We start from the raw sequence: 22,321 nt of genomic DNA, 5'->3' as shown, positions 1-22,321 counted from the left end.
ATCTTTTTTTGCCACTTGCTGTTCAGTTGAAGCGCTTAAATTGTCAGTATTTTTCTTAGTGGTTAAACAGAACTAAAAACAAAGACAGCAGCCGTTAATAACCACACTATGCCTCCTACTTTCACCTCTAAATCAACCTCCCAACAGACATAGCAGCAATGTGGTAAGAATTACCTATATACGTAAAGTACCCCGAGTGTAATATTCACAGTGTAATCCTCATTGGCAAGGATTCCAAAGTTGAATCACATGCAAACAAAGGGGTTATAACACAGATGAGCTGTTTTGAGCACGCATTTCAACACTTGTAGCTTCAATACCTTAAATAAAAAAAGACTTGCTTCCAGAGCCAGGACAAGACGTAGAGAGGAGTACTCAATACTGTCACATTGGGAAAGTCAATTCATTTAGTGTTATCTACTTACAATATTCCATAGTTATTGAGTTGCTGGTGACCTTGGAGATACGAAGCAGCACTCTAGAAAGAAAGGATGTCTGTTTACCAAAAGTCTCAGATAAGAGATCATTTTGCCACCCCATGTGATTGAGGAATTTTCCGTTGCATTGCATTGGAACTCACAGAAATATCTGCATACCGGAGTGGATTGAACCCATGATAATGAAACAGAATAATGAATTTCTCCCAGCATCTGTGCTAGATATCTGTCTGAGTCCACATGACTGATTCTTGCAGTTTTCCACATTTCCATGGATATGACCCAATAACGAAGAAATCCCTATGTCATGACTGTGAAGTAGGAAATGGTGTTATCTTAAAACTTTAAGGATTTTTGACAAGAAATGGTAGAGATTAGAAGGAAGAACTGGTAAGTTCTCATTCTCTCTATTGAGAGGAATAACCTGTCTAAGAAGTTAAGAAGACCTCTGGCAACAAAATGAAACAAACAACTCAGTAAATTCCTCTTGTCTGAACTGTTAGGGTCTGCAGATGAGAACTGGTTATTGGCAATTGGTGTGTGTGTGTGGGGGAAATCTATGATCATATTAGATTTTCCAACCAACCTTGTGAGGAACAATCCAAAGAGGGCACCCTGAATGACCTGGAATGTAGATGATAAGCTGAAGGTCATGGAGACACTAGACTGGGGTTGGAGGTAGATATACGCCTGCGGGGGGGGGGGGGGCTCCTTCTGTTTGATTAGGTGGAAGGAGGGGGGAAGAGAGAAAGCACTCCAGGGATGGAGAGAATGTTTAGCCCAAAAGATATTTCTTCCCAAGTCTACCTTGTTTTGTCCATATTCACCAAAATACCCCATACAAAAGACTATTGTTTCTCAATAAGTTAAAACCTTTCCTTTTTCTCTTGCTATTTTCCTAAAAGTTTGAACACTAATATATTTGAACCATATAACCTTCAGCAGCACCTCAATCAACTCCTAAAGCTAAACATAGACTTCCTACTACCACATAAGAATGAGTAAACATTTTAAAACCTTCCCAATACATGTATATATAGAATCTGCAACTATTTCTAAATCTCTATCTATCTATCTATCTATCTATCTATCTATCTATCATCTGTATGTTTATAAAGTCAGTAATAAACAATGTAGGATACCAATATGGACAAATAGTTCTTTTTAAATAAATTTACTACTGTTAATAGATAAATCATAATAAAATTCAATGAAATCCAAGGGGGGTTAAGTCAATAAAATGTAAGCAGAGAATCATGAAAGAATTATCTTTCATGGACATAGGAGAGTTCTTAGAAGTAAAAAAAATATAGGAATATTTTAAAAATACTTAAAGAAGGATATCACATTATGACTTCTAGACTAACCCAAATAACTTACTGACTGCATATTTCATTTCCCACGAGCCTTCCTGAAAACTTGTCCAGATAACTTAGATAAAATATATACAATAAAAGGAAAAGGACTTCAGTGTTGTGAACACAGAAGGAAGATGTGTCCCAGTCCCTGGCCAGACAAATACCACAGAAGGTGAATGCTTGCCCTACCGATGGGATGGATGTGGTTTGATGATGTATCTGTCTGCTCCATGAGAACTCTGCTCTCTCTAGTCTGCAGAAACCAGGGAAGTGTGGATGCATTAATCAAATGCAGCAACCCCATTCTTGGTCTGCAGATTAGCCCTTTGTGTAAGACTTTCCTTCTCTGCTCTTGTGCATCAAAACAGGTCCAGATCTGCACTGGTTTTTTTGGCCTTAAGGATGTAACATCAGAAGCGAGAAATTGTTTTTTAACGACTTAGATCCTCCTAAGGATAATCAGAGGGGTGGGGTCTAATTATTCTTAACTTCTTTGTTTTTATAAGAAGACAAAGGTTGACTAATGATTAATATGATCATATAATTTATATTCCAAACCTGGACCCTTCTGGGAACGAAAATAGGAGCTATTAATAATTGTCCTAGGACAATGGGCAAAATGGGATTAAAGGGTCCATTCTTGTGATCAAAATAAAAACATAAATGTAGCTGGGGTTCAGTGATTTATTGCACGTTTAAAACTAAAACACGCTTAATAGCCAACACAGACATGGTCATATGATTTTTATTTTAATTCCCCCTGAGGGGGGGAAAGTACAATAGTCCATTGAAAAATGCCCAATACAGTCTTTTTATTTCTTTTTTTCTGATCCTCCCACGGTAAGATAATCATAAATAGAACTTAAATAAATCTATTATATAAAACAGTGAACACAAATGACCTTCACTGAAAGTAGATGTAGGACTCTGGTAGCTGTTGGAGGAATAATCCCGGAGCTTAGAGGAAAATGAAGATATTCAAACAGTCTGAGAAGAGATCAGCTAGGTAGGGAATAGACACAGGCTATGAACTACACTTGTAACAAGACTTAAAAGAAAGACAAAAAAAAGGTAGAACGTAAAAACAAAAATAAGGAGAAAAAAGGATAGATGAACATTTCCCTAAGATGGAAAACAAAACAAAAAATCCCACCAAAAAACATGAGTCGAGAGATAAGAAAATATTCACTAAGGGCCAGACTAGATGAATGAATAGAGATCCATTCCGAGATATGATCTAATGATACATTGGATTTTTAGGAGTAAAAAAAAAAAAAAATCCCAGTAAGTGTCCATGTAGGAAAAAAAAAATTATTCAACAAGTATTTGTCAATTACTGTGATGTGTTATCGTTCCAAATTTGCTACCCTGCCTATAAGAGGATTAATACGTTCCTGCTTGTTCTATATGACTTGACACACTTCCCTGTGGGAGCAATATGCCTCCCCATTGAAGTCAGCCTTGATCAGGTAACTTTCTTTGGCTAATGGAATATAAGCTGAGGTGTTATGTGCTGTATCTGAGTAAAATATTTAAAAGTGAGATTTATATGTGGCTCTGCCATTGTCTTTTCCTGTCTCCTGGGGGGGAAAAAAGTGTTCTGGATAGGATCTGCTCTATCAGCTTGGATTCTGGGATAAAAAAGATATAAAGAGAGCTGTGGCTGTGGGTAGGGCCTCAGCCTACCTGCAGCTGACATGTAATGTGATTGAGAAGTCGACTTTCATTGTTTAGAGCCATTAGGTTTATTTGTTCCAGCAACATAACCAAACAAAAGCTGACTGATAAAAGTGCCTATCCTATTCCAGTTTCTCTGCTTTGTGCTTGAAAGTTAGCCCCTCCCTGGATCCTTTCCTTCATGGAACTTACAGTTTAGTAGGTCATCCTATGAAACTTTAGATACTCAAAGATAATGGATCAATATTTACTGGGTTTTACGACAAAGGAAAAACGAATATATTCTCAAATATTTAAGAACTCAGAGAATATACCATTCCTATGTTCTTATGGAAAAGCATTTAGAGACATTCATAAGAGAGCCAAAATATGAATCAAGTGTGCTCTAAAGAATGGAGAAATTTGGTTTCAATAGGACTGGTGATGAGCACTGAAGATACAGAGCCAAGTCAGTTGACTAATTCATTCAATAGATACTTATTAAATTCAGATGACCTTATTTTCCCAAAGATTTTAAGAAAATCAACTCCAAAATTATTAGAACTAATAAAAGAGTTTCCTACAGTGGCTAATTACAAAAATATCCATACAAGACATCATTTGGCTTTTTGGTATCCTTGTGGATATAATTAGGAACAAGATCTCTGTCATCAAAGTAGCAAAATTATGTAATACCCAGGAATCCAGTTAACAAGAAATGCGATACAAAGAGAACCTTACTAAGGGATATAAAGTGAATGCGAAGATTTAGTACTTCCAGGGTATTCATTTTCCCCATATTAGCCTATGCATTTAATGTAAGGAAGAAATTGAGGTTCAGAGTCCTGAGTAACTTGCCTGAGGCTGCGATGCCCACAGAACGGAAGTCAAAATCTGAAGCTTGGTCTCTCAAACTGTGTTCCCCTCATGACTTTATATAGCACCAAACTACTAACAAGCAAAACATTTAAAAAATTTTTTTCCTTTTGGAGAGAGTCGGCAGGGGAGGGGCAGAGGGAGAGGGGTGGGTGGAGAGAGAATCTTAAGCAGGTTCCACACTCAGCACGGAGCCCGACTTGGAGCTCCATCCCGCGACCTTGAGATCATGACCTGAGCAGAAATCAAGAGTAGGACGTTTAACTGACTGAGCCTCCCCAGTGCCCCCAAATCTATGGTTTTGAGTAAATATAACTTGGGACACTCAAATTCTACCAGGAAAGTTGGTGTGTATGTCCCGGTGATGTGGGAGAATCGTTAGCACAATTCGGGCTTTCTGAATGGTTTCTTCTCCAATAGCTGCTTCTTGTACCGATAATCTGAAGTGCTCCATCCACCTGGGTGTCGGCAGCTTTGCTAAATAAATCAATAAAAAGGATCCTTAATCAAAGTTCCAAGTGGTACTTTGACTGGATCTCCAGACTCTAATGCCCCTTCCCTGATGGATCCCAGGGCAACCACCACCTCCTCGAGGGCTTTTGCTGATTTTTTGCCCTAGTTCTTAGCATTGCTGTTTGTCATATAGCTTCAGCAGCCCCTGCAGGTGGTGCGCCATCATCCTTGCCCGCTCTTGCCTGTGGTTGCTCTTGATCTTGTGGGATAACCTTGTCCTAATCTACGTGCTCACTCTCTGCATGGCCTCCGTGTATCTAAGTGGCCTTGGTTGTGTTCCAGTACTTTTTGATATTCTGGCCCCAGAGATCAGGGATCTGGACGCCTGGTGTTAGAAATCTGTTTTGTGCTTCTCAAACTGGAGAGCTTAGTTTTCACTGGTTTCATCTTGAGTTGAATGTAGCTCTCCCCTCACTCAATGTGGAGGCGGAGTTAGAAGAAAATATAAGTGAATATCTTTATCTCTCCCCTTCTTCTCCAATAGTTTTTTAACTGGACACGTGTCCCCACTTCCCTTGCATCTAAGTTTGCCCGCGTAATTAAGTGTTGGTGCATCGTGTAGACCTAGCTCATTCTCGCCCAGCACTGTCTCCTCAAGGTAAGATTCCTTCCCTTCTGAAACACTGCCTTGGAAGTAAACGTTGGTGTGCTGGATCCTTTCGGGCTGGAGAGCTGGCACCACAACGTCCACCTGTCCATTCTTTGCTGACATGTCGAGTCCGCCCTCTCCGAGATGAGCGTGTGCAGGAGCCGCTTCCTTGTCTGTCTGGGGCTTGTGCTACGTGAGTGTCTACCCTCTGATTTCTTTATTGGCTGTAGCCTTTGTGTCGACCACACTGCCCGGCTTCAGCGGACACTCAGGAGTTGTGTGCTGAGGTGCGATCACAATAGAGGACACCTTGGCAAAACTTGTCGTGCCCACTCCGTCTCTTTTCTTCATGTTCTATTGGTTCACAGAGACCTGCACCGGGGTCTACATCTCGGGTCAGGGCAAGTGTCATTGCCACTTCCTGGCTGGCTTGAAAAACCCTCCATGCTGTAGCTAACGATGGGGGCAAGGTCAGAATTCATCTTCAGACCATGAACAAAGCAGCAACAGCCACGTTCTGACCATATCCTATTGGGCTCAGTAAAGGAGGTCTTTATTATGGCTTCATTAACATACAGTCTGGCTTTGTGATTAGTAAATCATTCTCTGTATAATCCCATGCCATGCTGAATCTGATAAGTGTATCCCCCACTGAATAATAATGGTTGAGTGAGTTCTAAATTTTGAGACCTTTTAGAACATACGGTTTATTAACAAAGCAGCATAACCAAAGCTTACTTAATAATTAAAAGCAGGCGTCTGTATTTCAAATAAAAATTTAGCTGTTTTTAGGTACCCCTAGGTCAGTGCTTCCTCACTGGGTGAAACCCTACATCTTTAAAATGCTGTTCCCTACAATAGCTATCAAAACTTCTAGTTAAATGTAAAAGCCTGAGTCTTAGTCACTCTTGGACAAGCTTAAGCACCTAAAACTTGTGCATATGTAATTTCTTCTGTTCAAAGATCCACAGCTTTCATCAGATTTTAGAGGTCATTGACTTTAGACAGCCTAGCAACTGCTGTGGTGTTTACCAGAGCCACAGACACGAACAGAGCCTCACCCTGCCCCCCAGGACTCCTTCGGCAAAGGTCTCAGAAATCAGAGAAATGAAATTTTGGGGTCAGGTGATCTGGGTTTAATGGCTTCTGGGGTTAGTCATTTACATCGACAAGTCCTACCGAGAGAGAATTGGACCAAAAAGACCATGTCCAAAAAATAAGGAGTTAAGGCCCCTATCATTTTTCAACGGGTTTATGATGACACTTTCTAACGGCTTTTCTGCCTTCAGACTCCTCCCTTACTGTTGGGACTCTGCAGTCTTGCCAGAATGAATGTTTCAAAAGTCAACACCAAAAATGTTTCTGGGACTTAACATTTGGTTTTCCCGCCCTTTTTCAGGTACACCCTGTGGTCAAGGTGGTCTGTGTTCGCCTGTCAAACTCTTGAGCATGGACTTGAGTGCCCTCCAGCACTGGCCTGCCTGAGAAACCCATTCATCCTTCCACTCCCTGCCTAGTTCCTATCTTCCTTGGACACCTTTCAGCATACCCACAGACAGATGTAGGATGCATCAGCCCAGATCCCACAGTGCCTTGTACAAGTCTTAATTAGAGCTCTCATCAGATTTCTGTTATGGTTCATTGTCTGTCTCCCTTAGGACTCTATGACTGTTTTCTGTGCATCATTGTATCTTGAGCACATGAATGAGTGGAAAGATCACGGGGTAGTGAACTACACCTTATTTTGATTTCATTAAATCAGGATTTGTGGAATTTTGGGGGATTGACTAAATAGAGCTCCAGGAGGGGTGGGGCCTTTTCCCTTTTCCCCAGGGACAATTGCCATGCTTGAAACATCATAGGTACCTGAAAAAGAGCATGGTTCTCTGTCAGAATTGATGGAAGACATAAAATTGTAGTAAGATTCTTTGAGTACCAAAGATGAAAGTGTTTTCAAGCACTTTTATCCTTCCAAGACCTTAATTTTCTTAGTTACATCACTATTTGATTACATACAATACATATCAGTTCATCACAATACGTCTACAAGGCTTTATCGACATTCTTTTGATTCTTTTTCATAATTGGAAGTGATGCTTTATTATGTCTTGAAAAATGGTCTATATTTCAAGGGTTTTTTTTTTTAACGTATTTAGTTTTCTTTCATTATCTCCCTTATTCATTCGGAAATGACGAGGGCCTATGCTTCCCTGAAAAAAATTTTGAATCTGTCCTAAACTTTCACAAACTACTTTTAACTAAACTTCTCATATTTAGCTAAACACTAGTGTTGTATGATCATAGTTTAAAATCCTCTTTGCCCAATCAGGGCAGCTTTTGTGATAAGAATCATTTAGGGACATGAGTACGCACATTGAGTTGAACGTGGCCTATGAAGGAGCCACAATAGTAAGTCACATGCTTCCTTAGTATTTTCTCCTACCCCTCCTCATTATCGTCGCGAGTAATACGCTTAGGCTGTGCAGTGGTATCCACCAATCGGCTGCAAAATGAGAAAACTGTTTTCATTTATTCTGAAGGGGCTTATACTTTAATTGAGAAACCGCTGACAAATTGTAAGCAAGGGAGTGAGAAAAATCAGTGTTACATTTCTGGAATGGTTATCTGGCCATGACATCAGGTGGACTCCCATCAGGGCCGGCCGGAATCTGTTGTGCCTCCATAATGTGGCACAGGTCTTGCTCTGGCCCACCGGCCAACACCACCTCCCCTGTCTCCTCTCTCCACTTCTCTTCTTGAACATGTCAGCATTAAATGAACAGTTCGATATTTCCCCAAACATGTCATACCCTCTCTTCCTGGAATGCCCTTTTCTGCACTTGGCATTCAGGTTTATTTCACCTGTCACCTCTTGAGGGAGACCCCCGCTGACTTCCCCAGCCTGGGCGATATCCACCGCGGAGGTGGTCGCTTTCATCTATTCTGTCACACCATGTCACAGGCGTCTCTTGCTTGCCTTCTCCTTGGGGGACTGTAGCCCAGCCGAGGGCAGGAGACTCGTTCATGTGGCCAGCTCAGTGCTCGCTCGCGGTAGGTTCCATAAGCTAACTAGAGAATGAATGGCATGAGAGTCCAGGGAAGGCAGCCTGTCTGGATGCTAGAGAATTCGGACTTGACTTTGGAGACAGTGGGCATGTATGGACCACAGGCTGTCTGATTGTTCAGGGTGCAGTCATGATAGCCACCACTGACTAGATGTCATGCGCAATGTGGAAAAGAACATCAAAAGCCAGAAGCTTTGGCCTGCTTCAGAAGACTGCATGGGCTAGGAGTGGAAATAAGGGGGGAGAAATAACTTTAGGTAGAAAACAGTGCTTTTAGAGAAGTGGAATTGAATAAATAGTGCTGCAACCATTTAAGATAGGTTTGACTTTTTGGTACCCGAAGCTGCTTTCTTCTGTTGAACCTAAATTTTCAATGTGTAATTTTAAACACAGTTTGATACAAATTTTTCTTCTTTTCTGATTGTAGACTCCTGAATAAATGTGTTTGCTTTAAAGGGAGAAATAAAAATTTAAGAGAGTAAACAGTTGAAAAATTAAAATATGAATAATTTACATGCTGACTGTCAGTTATTTTGTTGATTGCTAAATTATGTGTTCATCGAATGCTGACTATGTTTAAAGATCTCCTTCAGTGTTATTAAGGGAAACACACTTTCGTACCTGACTTCTGTGTATAGACTTTATTTTTGTTTATATTGTTCCCACTATATTTTTTATTTTGTGAAAGAATAATGACTCTTATTTTATAAACATATATCTTTATTTCGAAAAATAAAAATGCAGTAAAATGGGGCATAAGAAAAGGAAAAAAGAATGATCTGAAACCCCATTACCTATGAACAACTGTTTTTGACACTTCGTAAACATAATTTCAGATATCGATATACATACAGATGGAAGGAGAGATAGAGAAAGAGATGGAGAGAGAGAGAGAGAGAGAGCACTAAAAGATTAGGTTCATAAAACACATGCTATTTTTACTGAAAATATTAAGACATAATCCTTCTTTAATTTAGTAGAGAGAAATTCACAATGAAATTAAAGGAACCAGTGATCTTACAATTCTCAAGTTGCTTGGACTGAGGTTTTTTTTTTTTTTTTTTTTACATTTTATTTCTTTTTGATAGAGAGAGACAGGGCACAAGTGGGGGAGGGGCAGAGAGAGACGGAGACACAGAATCTGAAGCAGGCTCCAGGCTCTGAGCTGTCAGCACAGAGCCCGACTCGGGGCTCGAACTCACAAACCTCGAGATTACGACCTGAGCCCAAGTCAGACGCTTAGCCGAATGAGCCACCCAGGCGCCCCTAGACTGAGTTTTATGTTTAAATGAATTCGGCACCAACCACCAGTCCTTGTTTTATGCTTCTCCTTTTCTTTTGTGTGTATTGATTGATTTCTTTGCTAGCAGAAATTTAGCCTACAGGAATTTTTGTAAGAGAGGCTCACAAGTGCTGGATTCTCTGAGTTACTGCATACTGTAGCATGTCTGATTATTGCTTTTATACTTTCTACTTGAAGGTATACTTGTAGAGTATTTTTCTCTCAGAACATTTGAAGTACTTGTCCTCTGTTTTCTGGCTTTGATAGTATTGCTTTGCATAAATCTGAGATCAACTCTTGTTTTTGTTGTTGTGGTTTTGTTTTCCTACTGCAGTGCTGGTTTGATATTTCCCTTTTAGCTATCGTGTTTTGAACTACAACTCACATCTAGAAAAATTCACAACATACAAAAGGAGACCTTATGTGCCCCTTACCCAGGTCAAGAAATAGAACATTGCTAGCATTCTCCTCCGCCTTCTCTGGTTTTGCAAAATTTTTACAAGAAAAGTGGCTTCTCAAGGAGGACTCACCTACAGGTATTTTGTTTTAATTTAATTAATTAATTTATTTTGAGAGAGAGAGGAGAGAGAGAAAGAGAGAGAGAGAGAGAGAGAGAGAGAGAGAGAGAGAAAGAGAGAGAGAGAGAGAGAAAGAGAGAGAGAGAGAATCCAAGTAGGCATTGTCAGCACAGAGCCCATCATAGCGGGGCTCAATCCCACAAACCATGAGATCGTGACCTGAGCTGAATTCGAGTCAGATGCTTAACCGACACTCAGGCACCCCTCTCACCTCCATGTATTTTTTACTTTTCCCAGAATTTGTGATAGTAATTCTTTCCTGCCATACTGCTTTTCAATGGCTACCAGAATATTTTTGAGAAGTATTATGTCCAGCTCTTCTGCTGTGAGTTGCCTTCAATGGAAGGGTTCTGAATTACATAGACCCCCATTACCAGAAGCTAACCTCCCCAAGATGACTCCGTAACCTTGTATTTCAATGATCTTGGATATGATTATGGTGTTCCTTGTTATTTCTTTGTATGTTTGTTTGTTTTGAGGGGAGGGAAAGTCATTGTGCTTTTCACTTGGAAATTCAGTTCATTATGTCTGGAAATGTTTCTTTCTTCTTCTGTTTCTTTAGATACTAAAGAATCTCTACAATGAATGTTAAAAACCAACATCTTATAGAAGTGTTGCACATATACAGAACAGTTATCAACTTTTAAGTGTATAATGTGATGAATTTTCACAAAATGAACACATCCATGTAACAAATACTCAGTTTAAGAAATTCGACCTTTCGGAAAGCCTGGCTTGTGACTCTACCTACTCCCCACCCTCTCTAAAATTGGCCACTATTTTAACTTCTAACATGATGGATTAGCTATATTTGATTGTAAACTTTGTACAAATGGAATTACATAGTATACGTTTTTTTGTTTTACCTTATTGGACTCAACAGTACGTAAACGAGTTCCATTCATGTTGCTGTTGTGTAGTTGTTTATTATGGGTACAGCATGGTACTCCATTGTGTGAGTATATTACAATTTATTAGCCTCTGTTTAATGGACTTTGGAATGTTTCAGGCTTGGGGCTATTGTGAGTGATGCTATTACAAACACTCTTGCACATGTCCTCTAGTGAACATGTTTATATGTTTCTTTTGTGTGCTTTCCTAAGAGTGGGGTTGCTAGGTCATAGAATAGACATGCGTGCAACTTTACAGATACTGTGAAGCAGTTTTCTAAAGTGGTTTTCCAATTTATACCCCCACCAAGAGCATATGCTATGAGATTTCCGGTTTTCCCACCATGTTACCTGCATGTGGTGGTCGTTCTTTTTCTCATTTTAGCCATTCTGGTGAATGGGTGTTCAACCAACTTTATTCATTTCTTTCCAGTTTGCGTTCTGGATTTCTAAGGACTGAAGTCTGTATCCCTTAGTACAAGACCCCTTTTTTTCTGGATCTCTGTTCTTCCATCCGTAACTTAAGCACTCCAGCCTGAATGCTGAAACAGTGGCTTATGCATTTCTAAGTGGCATGTTTCCCCTTTTCCCTATATATCTAAAATTTTCTTTATAGGTTTCTCGAATAGTTGTGTGTGTGTGTGTGTGTGTGTGTGTGTGTGTGTGTGTGTGTGTGATGATTAAGGATAATGATGTAGATTCCCTTCCAAGGAAACTCAACCTGTAGTTTCTGACTTCTTTTCCGAGACAACGTGGGGGAAACTGCAAGCAGCACCGTAGGTGGCACAGAGCACACAGAGCATTTTATTGGATCATTCTAGAAACACTAGAATCACACAGTATCATTAAATGAACTTTAGGTGAAATCTTTTCTTTGATTCAAATTTGACCTGAAAAAAATTGCTGGTGAGAGCAGAGTGTCAATGTTAGAGTTTGAATCCACACTGTTGTGAATGCCTCTCATTTTCTTTCTATGCCTCTTATAACATTGAGCGCTTTGATTTTCCGGATACTGAGGTGTATAGGGCTGTGCGCAGTGTCATTTTATACCTTCTTGTTAACCTTCGCTGAGGAGCTGTGTATACAAAACACAACTAAGCTATAGAGAGAGCCCATCTGAGGCTCCAAAGAACTGTATAAAGATTATCCTACAGCTCTTTCTCAAATGGAAAGAATGCTTCCCAAAGGTAAGCAATCAATCTTCTCCTTGGCACATCGGGGAGCCCTGGGGTTGCACAATGTCTGGAGATTGCTGTTTGATTGTTCCTTGGCTGAAAATGGCTCTGGCTATTTATATTTTCCTGCATTCATGTTACTTTCAAAGCCCAATCATTTCTGCTACTGCTACTGATCAGAGTAACAACAGAGTCTACCAAGTTTTTGCTTTTTTTTTTTTTACTTTTTTTTCTAAGTAGCAAAAGTTATATAGTGATCTAATTCATGCCAGTAACAAGGATTATTAGAGACTCAAGATTTCAGTAACAAGGATTATTAGTGACTCAAGATTTCATTCACAGAGGTTCCCTTTGAAGGTAATTTTGAATGATGGACTTTAAAGATGGGGAGGGCCCAGATCATAAATTGCCACTATCTTGATCTCTGTATGAAGGAAATGTCCCATTGTCTAGGACCAGAAAGGAGGTAAAACTTTTCATTAGCTATTTAGTTACTTGGATTCTAGTTCACTTTTACTTGACCTACTTATGTTGATCTATCTTGGCCCATTAGCCAAGATGGAGAGTGGGCTCCACAGAGAGACTGATGGGTTCACTGTAGACGTGTGCATTGGTCGCATCCTCATCGCAGGGGCATTGAGGTCGAAGTATCTGAGCCCTCTAACTGACGTGGGAGTGTTCCCCTGAAGTATCTATGCTAAATACCCACATGAGGAATTCTTATAAGTCTTAGAGACCTGAACCAGCAGTCTTTCTTCACACTCCTCAGAGGTGGGAATGGGGCGCCCGTTGGCCTGGCAGTCTAACCAGTCACAGGCGGCAGAATGGATGAGGAACGTGGCCAGGCGCATTTCCTATGTAGGCCCTTCTTCGTCAGGTGATATCTGTGTGTCCCATGAGTATCTCGGAAAACTGACCCACATGTTTCAAAGCTGAGAGAAAGTTGCATGTCAGGATTGCCCAGAGGCTGGAGTTCAAGGAAGCAAGGAGGGCTTTGTCTAGCTTTGAGTGAGCTCTGTGCGGCTTCAGGAGAGGGATGAGAACACAAACACCGGCAGCAGATCAGGCTTTGTGTGAAACATTTGTCTTGCCATCGTCTGCACTTTTGATGTATGGGGTTATTGTTCACGACCTCACTGGGGAAAGCACAAAAGACAGTGCGTCTTTGGCTACTTTCCCGGAAAAACACAACCCCTTCTTCCTCCAGGGCCTGTTAACCAGGCAGCATTAGGGACCACACATGTGACTTCCCATTCCTCTCTATTTTGTGAATGTGGGTGTAGGGGAGCCATGGAAATCTGCTGAGGGAGAAAGTAATGCATCTAAACCTCTTTAATGGGTTGGTTTTATTGTGCTTTGATGAGACCTGCATGGAGCACCTGTGCCTCATTCAGTCTTTGTTTATCATATTTCTCAGTTTTCATGTTGACTACATTGTGTCTATAATAGAACAGTTAAGAAAAAAGAGACTGATGTGTGACGTAGTTCTTGATAGAGTACTTGGGGGCCTTTTGGAACTGGGCCCTAGCGGAATGATAACATCCTCAGGCTGTCAAGAGCATGAAGCAGGTGAGATGGACCAGTGCCAATGCGGATCCTCTCTTAGATTGTCAGGCCACCTGTCAACAAGGTCATAGCAGACTCCAGGGGGGCAATGGCCCTCAGGAGGCCACAGGTGTGTGAGGATGGCTCTTTGCTTGTGATGCTCTCTCCCTAGATGCCCATTTCCATCTGAAATGTATTTAAGCATATTTTCCCCCCTGATACCCACGACCACAGGCTGATTGAGCAGGTGAGCCCAACTTGCAGACCATAATAAGCAGAAGAGAGGGTGCCTAAGAAATGCAAACGCCTCCTAATGAGGGCAGTGAATTACACTCACTTTCAAAAACCTGTGTGAATATCCCAGGGCTGTATTGAAATGTCCTGTAAAAGAGACATATTTTTATACTTGGCCGGAGAAAGAAAATCTCATAGTTGTTGTGGATCTATTTTTGAATAAGTGAGTGGAGAGCAAGTGTGTTGTAGCTTCTAGCCTCTCTACTGTCACGGGTAACTGGCCTCCTTCTCTCAGGAAGGAGAGAGAATTCCTTCACGGAATAGTGAATTCCCAAACAGCATGTTTCAGCAACACGTTTCAGAGAGCCCAGATTTTGCCTCTTCCCTTTGGCAGGGCATGATCTTTGCCACTCTTTCTAAAAGTAGAAGATTGATCCAGCTCAGTCATCAGGGGCAGGCGGTAGGCCAGGACCCTCTTGGGTCCCCAGCCCCGATGAATTAGGTAGCTCATTTGGAACAGCTGACAGTGGTACATGGAGAAGGGGGGAATATGTGGGGTTCAGGCAGTCCAGACAGGTAGCCAGCGTGAGCCTCTAAGTGTGAGGAAGTTATAACGAGATTCTGAAAGGAGTTGATAGGAATATCACAGCACTGTTACAAATTTGATTATTCAACGACTCAGGCAAGCCGTAATTGTTTACTCAGATATTACCATAGAGACCTATACGGACAAGGATATAAAGCAACACTGCAGTTTCTGGAAGCGTTACCCTGTCATTAAGTCTCACTTTCATCCTTTTATTTAAATTAGCTTTCGCTTGTCCTTCTGAATCTTTCGAGCTTGTCTCCCCGGGCTGCCCAGATACTTCTGCCTTCAGGGGAGGTATGATAGCACACCAGACTTTATGGGTTCTGGCTACAGATGTGGACCCTGTTGGTCTGCTGTGGTCACCTTTTGGTCTCCTCAGCTTCAGATGCACACATGTCACGTGCACATGCGCAACCACGCACATGCACATGCATGTGTGGGCATTCACGCACACAAAGACTCGTGTGTGCATTCCCATTCTGATTTTATTTTATTTTATTTTTAAAAAATTTTTAACGTTTATTTATTATTGAGACACAGAGATGAACGTGAGCGGGGGAGGGGCAGAGAGAGAGGGAGACACAGAATCTGAAACGGGCTCCAGGCTCTGAGCTGTCAGCACAGAGCCTGACGTGGGGCTCAAACTCGTGAACCGCGAGATCATGAGCTGAGCTGAAGTTGGATGCTTAGCTGACTGAGCCACCCAGGTTGCCCCCCACCCCCCATTCTGATTTTAATTGGTATTTCCCACATTGTAAAAATGACTTGCAGGATTAGAAAGGGAAAAGATAGGCACATTAGACCTGTGTGTCATGTACATGTGAAATACACTAGAATGACATGAAATCCAGCTCTATGGGTTTACCCGCAGGCACCCCTAAACAAAATTAAAGAATAAAGCTTACACACCTGTCAGAATGGCTAATGTAAAGAAGACCAGAAGCAACAAGTGTTGAGAGGATGTGGACAAAAGGGAACCCCTGTGCACTGTTGTTGGGAATGTAAATTGGTGCAGCCACTGTGGAAGACAGTATGGAGGTTTCTCAAAAAATTAAAAATAGAACTACCCTACGATCCAGTAATTCTACTATTGGGTATGTAGTCAAAGAAAATGAAAACACTAATTTGAAAAGATATATGAATGTCTATGTTTATTGCAGCATTATTTACAATAGCCAAGGCATGGGAGTAACCAAGTGTCCATCAATGAACAAATGGCTACAGATGTGGTATATATACATAATGGAATATTGATTAGATAGAAGAATGACTCTTACCATTCACTACAACGCAGATGGACCTAGAGGGTATTATGCCAGGTGAAATAAGTCAGAGAAAGACAAATACCATACGATTTCACTTAGGTGTAGAATCTAAAAAGCAAGCAAAACAAACAAGCAAACAAAATAGGAACAGACTCATAAATACAGAAAACAAACTGGTGTGGTTTCCCGAGTGGAGGGTGGGGGGATGGGCAAACTAAGTGAAGGGGATTAAGAGGTACAGACTTCCAGTTATAAAATAAATAAGTCACAGAGATGAAAAGTACAGCCTGAGAAATGTAGTCAGTAATATTGTGATAACTTTGTATGGTTATGATTGTCACTACACTTTTCATAGTGAACATTGTGTGATGTATAGAATTGTCAAATCACTACGTTGTATACCTAAAGCTAATATAACGTTGCATGACAACTATAATTCAATTAAAAGCAAAACAAAGCATGGGGCGCCTGGGTGGCTCAGTCGGTTAGGAGTCCAACTTCGCCTCAGGTCATGATCTCGCGGTTTGTGAGTTCGAGCCCCGCCTCGGGCTCTGTGCTGATGGCTCAGAGCCGGAGCCTGCATCGGATTCTGTGTCTCCCTCTCTCTCTGCCCCTCCCCTGCTCACGCTCTGTCTCTCTCTGCCTCAAAAATAAATAAAACATTAAAAAAACACACCAAAAAAAAAAAAAAAAACAAAAACCAAAGCAAAAGCTTAAAAAATGAAGGGATGAAGATATACTTACATGTAATTTTATTTTATTGTTATTTTTTAAAATGCTTACTTATTTATTTTTCAGAGAAATAGCACAAGCGGGGAGAGGGGCAGAGAGAGAGGGAGCTCTGAGCCCAAAGCGGGACTTGATCCCATGAACCATAAGACCATGACCTGAGCCGAAATCAAGATTCTGTTGCTTAACCGACTGAGCCACCCAGGCACCCCACTTACATGTAATTTTAAACAGAAGGAATCAGTGTTGCCATCAGGAGAAGTAAAATTACGTGAAAATATTGAATTGCCAAAGGAAAAAGTTTAAATTGCTAATGCTAAAGTACAAATAAAAATATAATAATCATAAAACTTTAGGTAAAGAATTACAAAATGTACAAATTAAAAAAGGGAGAGGTTAAAAACTCAAGGAAATAGCAGGAAGCAATATTTTAAATATTGAGTAGGTAACAGAATGTAGAAAAAAATCAATAATGAGGTTGTTGGACTTTATGTTGCATTTAGAATTGTGTCCTATCCAAGGTAAAAGTGAATGAAAATATGAATAGAAATTAATATGTATGAAAATAGTATAAGTGATAAACACTAGATCGATCTATCTATCTATATATCTATCTTTCTTTCGAATCAAACTCAGTAAGAGACAAAGCTCTCATTAAGGTGATCAGGGAATTAAAAAGAAATAACTATACACTTTAAAAGGAATGATCAAAGAAATGCAATTAATAGTTATTTATGTATGTTCATATACATCTATCAGAAAAAGTAGAATTCTATAGCAATACATACCAATACAGATAAATACATGGATGAGAGAATAATTTTATGGGATAATATAAAAAGCAACAGATTATAGGAGAAATATGGAAAAACTGAATAGAACCTGAAAGACATTATGAAAAACATCTAAAAATAACCCCTGGAAAGATGTCAGACCCATATGGTTTGAGGAGTGAGCTCTTTCAAACAATTTTAGAACAAAAATTCTTGTGCCACTTGAAAATTTAAGCACAAAAAGACAAGTTTCTCCTTTCTTTTACTTCTAACAACACAAGACGAATCTCTCTTAGAAATAGAAATGCAAAATGCTAACCACATGATGGCCGCATGAAATCAAATATATTACAGAAATCATGTTCTTTGAATAAGTAGGTTTTATTCCAGGAATATAATGCTGGCTCATTGATAAAAATATATGTTACGATCATCCATTACATTAGTAACAGAGAAAGGTATGACTATTCTTGATTTAAAGTTATAGTAAAATTTGGGCACTGGGGCGGCTCAGTCTGTTGAGCATCTGACTCATGATTTTGGCTTATTCCAGGGTCATGAGATCCAGCCCCGTGTAAGGCTCTATGCTGACTGGAGAGCCTGCTTGGGACATTCTGTCTCTCTCTCTCTCTCTCTCTCTCTCTCTCTCTCTCTCTCTCTCTTTCTCTTTCTCTCTCTCTCTCTCTCTCACTCTTTCTCTGCCTCTCCCCCATTTGTGCTTTCTCTCTCAAAAACAAAACAAAACAAAACAAAATAAAGTTATAGTGACATAGGACTCGTAGAATAGTTCTTGAATGTAATAAATACATATGTGATCAAAACATATGCATCATGCTTAAAATGCAAACTTTAGAGCCATTCTCATTCCAAGTGAAGATTGTCTGCTCTCACTGCTTTAGTTGATCCGTATATAAGAAAGTGCTTTAAATTAACAGGGTAAAGCATAGACATTTGTTGATATTATCTGGAAAACTGACTGTGAAGAAAAAACGTCCCAGGGAACGAAATTATGGAGGATCAAAAGCCTTTTGTAAGCATAACTTGTAAGAAGACAAAGGATGTCAAGGTGAAAAAAATTAAACTGTTAGCATACATGGAAAATATAATCACATATTTATGTTGGTTTGGAGTAAAGAAGAACTTGATGGCCATGATGGAAATCATAAAGGAAAATCTGAAAGGAAATAAATACACCTTAAATTAAAAGAAAAAAGAAAAAAGAAAAGAAAAAAATAAAAAATCTTCAAATACGACAGGTACAAGGTTAAGATCTTTTATTTAAGGCATTTTCATTTTAATCTAATTGTTGAAGAGCTCTTACAAATCAGTAAATAGATAAATATCCTTAAAAAAACAGGAAGTCTACAGAGAATGAAGCACAAGTTGTCAGGACACAGAAAACAACAATGACTTCTCACTAATATTATTAGCGAAGCAACATTTGGTTTTGGGAATGGTGACCGAGTGAATGAAAGATAATCAGTTAACTCAAGGCAGTTGACAGACTGGTAATTCAGATGCAGCCTCTGGAATAGAACTATGTGAGTTAAAACCCTTCTCTACCACTAACTGCTAATCCCAGTCTACTTCTCAGGGCTCAGTGCTACCATTTATAGATCATCAGGGGTAGACTTTAGGTGACTACTGATTGGTGTGAATGTGAAAGCCACGCCCACCGGAAACTTATAGAAGCCATCTAAGCATTGTATCTGTCCATCCCTCTATCTATGTATCTATATCTGTCACGCACCATTTATATCTTTCTTCCTAATTATATTTTTATCTCTCTATCTTAAGAAAGCCTGAGTAGGTGGAGAGAGAGAAAGGAGAGACAGAGAATTCGGTTCAAAGATAGTGCAGTAGTTAAAACTTGTGCAACTTTATGTCGATATTTTTACAAAGAATAGTTAAGCCAAAATACATAACATCAGAATCGAATGAATAAAGCTTGATTTAAAAACATGACAAATAGCGTCATGAAGGCAGTTTGTCGGCCAGTGGTTGTTTGTCCAGGCAATCCATGCTCACTCCCACGGTAGACAACCCCTGAAATCTCAGTAGCTCAGCCAGATGAAAGTTTATTTTTCACTCATGTCACAGCTAGATGTAGCCACGCTATCTGGAATGTATGGCCTCTAAGGTTGCCATAGTAAGGGAAGAAAGCATGTTGGAGGATTACTCTGGACTTTCTAATGTCTTGTATCATTTTTTCGCCCCATTCCTTTGGTTAGAACTTAGCCATATAGCCTGACCTAACTGCAAAGGAGACTGGGAAAGGTAGAGAAGCCCGTGAAGGCCTGATGAGCATGATTGGTCTCTGCCTTTGCTAGAGTGCGAACAGACCCAGCGTCTTCAACATGATACAGTTGCTCTGTGGACTTTTTGGAACCCTCTTCAGAGTTTCTTCCGTTGTAGTATCAAACTCACTCCTCCATTTTTGTAAGATATTGTCGATCTGGAATAATGTTAACGATAATAGTAGTAGGAACAATAATAATACCAGAGCATATCTACATTCTAGATCAGAGTATTAACAAAAAGAAAAAGTCTGCTTTCCAATTCTTGTCTAAAGGTTACTTGAAATAGGGAGTATATGGAAATGGGTATGTGGGAGTTCTTGAAAATTTTATAATTCTTGGATCAAGCAAGACAAAATACATGCTCTGTAGAGCCTCTGTATTATTTTCTCCTCTACCCCTTCATTACCTCTCTCTTTCTCTCTCTCCCTTCCCCTCCCCCCACCCCCGACTGTTTTGAGAGGACTGCCCTTGGGTTTCATGCCCGAGGGTCCTAATGAAACCAATCACTGCATATGTAATTGGGCTACTATGCACACTATCTCTCAGTGGTCCATATGTGGAATTTAAGTGAGAAATTTCTTTCAATACTGAGTTAAAAAAATTTTTTAACGTTTATTTTTGAGAGACAGAGCATGAGTAGGGGTGGTGCAGAGAGAGAGGAAGATACAGAATGCGAAGCAGGCTCCAGGCTCTGAGCTGTCAGCACAGAGCCTGACCTGTGGCTCGAACTTGTGAACCCCGAGATCATGACCTGAGCTGAAGTTGGACGCTTAAACTGACTGAGCCACCCAGGCTCCCCCAATACTGAGTTTTAAGAAAAGCTTGACTTATTTTGAAGGATGCTGTATTTTACTCATTTATTTCTTTTTCTTCCTGCTTTATCTTTTGCTTTGACAACTAGGAAGCTCAAATTGTTGGTCCGACTAGCACAACTAGGACATTAAGGACTACAAATTACTGCACCACCTTCTCTCCCATGCTGGTCTTTTATTTAGATATGTTTCTGAGTTCTGAATTTTTGTTTTTATTTCTCTTTTAGTATTGTGATATGGGTTTTAAAGTCACCTTGAATCCTAGTGCTAACTTTGCCCTGGGGAATCAGCTAGCCCAGGAACTTCCAGGGATGACTTTTAGAAGAGCATTTTTGATATAGGAAGTTGGGGCACATTTGCTTATGAGGTCAAACTTTACAGAAAAGCATCAATTTCTTGGGTGTTCTCGTGTGCATATTTTATTAAAGAACAGGCTTGGAAGATAGGATGTTTATGGGAAGTAAAGAGAAATATGACAGCCAATTTAATAAGGAACAAAAATAAATTATAGAGAGTCCTTTCAGGACTCACAAAAGGCTTTTGCGTTCTACTGTTCTAGAGGACATACTTCATGTCTCGTTTATGTATTGCTTCACTAATGGGTGGGGAGATAAAGTACCTTGACTGGACTGTTGATATCTCTATAAAGATAATATTCATGAGTGAAGCAAATCGGATTTGCCCATTTCTCAGAATGTAGAATGTTACAGATAGAGCAATATTAGATCATAGACCATGACCTGGTCTCCAAGGCAACAGCATTCATTACCTCATTCTTTTCCTAAGGTACCCAATTTAACTGCCCTGTCCCTTTGATCACACCTCCCCCTCATTAAACACTTACCAGATCCTTTTCTGTTGCTATGTAGGCAGTATAATAGCTTTCACAGCTGCTTGCTGAATGAAATGGGGAAACACACACACACACAGTTTGGGAGTGTGTGTGGGGAGAGAAATTTCCACAGTGTTTCGGGATCAAGGGATGCTCGTGGCAGGTATGTGTTCTATATATACACACACAGTGCATCCCCCTGGCACATTTTACCCAGAAACATGCCCTGTTTTGGCGCCCAGAGCTGCCACGTGCATCGGTTTGACGGAGTCTGGGTTCTCCTGACAGCGTGACAGGCTATTAATCACATGTGACCAAAATAGCACACAGAGGAGGGCACTACTCTTTCTTTTCTTCCCTGACTGGGGGTGGGTAATTTGCTGAAACTCCTCGTCTTTGCATCCGCTCTGGTTTCTTTGTCTTTGTGTCATCCTTCATCCTTATTGGAGGCCTTCTCATTTACAAGCGCATCGTCTTGGGCGGGTGAGGTCACGTGGACCAACTCAGTGGAACAGAGACAACATAAAAAACAGATGCTTGTTTCACATCGACTTGTTTCCTCCTAAGACCCACTGAGAAAATCATATGGCTCGTAATTATTATCTTAACGGCTTTGTCTTACTTAGGAGGATAAAGTAGGTATTTACGTTTTAAATTTAAGTAGGTATGTAAGTTTTACAACATTTTTAATGGCCAGGTCGTGCTGATAGTTAATACTTATCTTTGTGTGGTTTATAGATACGTGATATTGCGTACGTGCTATGTTATCGCATGCTCTATTTTGAAGTGATTGTGGATTGTTCTGTTGGAAATTTCTAATATG

At 40.2% G+C, this 22,321-nt stretch overlaps 1 long non-coding RNA gene across 4 annotated transcripts in view; it reads left to right on the top strand.

The window, feature by feature from the left end:
• The first annotated feature begins 20,629 nt into the window (after positions 1 to 20,629).
• LOC109491606 overlaps positions 20,630 to 22,321 on the top strand; it is an 87,627-nt gene continuing 85,935 nt past the window's right edge. For all 4 annotated transcript variants that reach the window (XR_002745520.2, XR_002745521.2, XR_006585694.1 and 1 more), the window contains exon 1: positions 20,630 to 21,661. This is a non-coding gene — a long non-coding RNA (uncharacterized LOC109491606). The remainder of the gene's footprint in view (positions 21,662 to 22,321) is intronic.

Source organism: Felis catus, chromosome C2, assembly GCF_018350175.1.
Source record: "Felis catus isolate Fca126 chromosome C2, F.catus_Fca126_mat1.0, whole genome shotgun sequence".
Classification (NCBI taxonomy): domain Eukaryota; kingdom Metazoa; phylum Chordata; class Mammalia; order Carnivora; family Felidae; genus Felis; species Felis catus.
This window is presented reverse-complemented; position numbering and strand designations above follow the sequence as displayed.